The 1247-nt window shown below is 42.3% G+C and overlaps 1 non-coding gene across 1 annotated transcript; it reads right to left on the bottom strand.

The window, feature by feature from the left end:
* Positions 1-208: 208 nt before the first annotated feature.
* On the bottom strand, positions 209-261 carry LOC139554058 (U7 small nuclear RNA). The gene has a single exon (XR_011670792.1). It is a non-coding gene; the product is annotated as a U7 small nuclear RNA (small nuclear RNA).
* Between the last annotated feature and the right edge of the window lie 986 nt (positions 262-1247).

Here is a 1247-nt window from a genome sequence, read left to right as displayed (position 1 = left end):
CCAGGAGGACGAGGAAAGAAAGGCTGGGAAACGATAGGAGCTGACAGGAAAAACGCTGGTTAGCTTGAACGAACAAGACGAACTGGCAACAAACAGACAGAGAATACAGGTATAAATACACAGGGGATAATGGAAAGATGCGCAACACCTGGATGGATACAAGCACAAGTACAGGTGAAACAGATCAGGGCGTGACAAACATAGAAGTGGAGGCTTTCTCCTTGAGGAAACCTGCTAGATAAATACTAAAATAGCACATTTTCTGCAGTAACAGTCAAACGTTTGCACACACCAACTCATTCAAGGGTTTTCTTTATTTTTACTATTTTCTACATTGTAAACCAGATGGGATGGCGTATCGCTGCAGAATGCTGTGGTATCCAGGCTGGTTAAGTGTGCCTTGAATTCTAAATAAATCACTGACCAGCAAAGCACACCCACACCATCACACCTCCTCCTCCATGCTTCACGGTGCGAACCAACATCAGAGATCATCCGTTCACCTACTCTGCGTCTCACAAAACACAGCGGTTGGAACCAAAAATCTCAAATTTGGACTCATCAGACCAAAGGGCAGATTTCCACCAGTCTAATGTCCATTGCTCGTGTTTCTTGGCCCAAGCAAGTCTCTTCTTATTATTTGCGTCCTTTATTAGTGGTTTCTTTTCATCGATTCGACCATGAAGGCCTGATTCATGCAGTCTCCTCTGGACAGTTGATGTTGAGCTGTGTCTGATACTTGAAGTCTGTGAAGCATTTATTTGGGCTGCAGTTTCTGAGGCTGGTAACTCTAATGAACTTATCCTTTGCAGCAGAGGTAATTATGGGTCTTCCTTTCCTGTGGCGGTCCTCATGAGAGCCAGTTTCATCATAGCACTTGATGGTTTTTGCGACTGACTGACCTTCATGTCTTAAAGTAGTGATGGACTGTCATTTCTCTTTGCTTATTTGAGCTGTTCTTGCCATAATATGGACTTGTTTTTTTACCAAATAGGGCAATATTCTGTATACCACCCCTACCCTACCTTGTAACAACACATCTGATTGGCTCAAATGCATTATGAAGGAAATAAATTCCACAAATTAACTTTTAACAAGGCACACCTGTTAATTGAAGTGCATTTCAGATGACCACCTCATGAAGCTGGTTGAGAGAATGCCAAGAGTGTGCAAAGCTGTCATCAGGACAAAGGGTGGCTAGCTACTTTGAAGAATCTCAATTATAAAATGTATTTAGATTTGTTTAA

This window comes from Salvelinus alpinus, chromosome 25 (genome assembly GCF_045679555.1).
Source record: "Salvelinus alpinus chromosome 25, SLU_Salpinus.1, whole genome shotgun sequence".
Taxonomy (NCBI): Eukaryota; Metazoa; Chordata; class Actinopteri; order Salmoniformes; family Salmonidae; genus Salvelinus; species Salvelinus alpinus.
The sequence above is the reverse complement of the archived record's forward strand: the minus strand, read 5'-3'. Positions and strand labels throughout refer to the sequence as shown.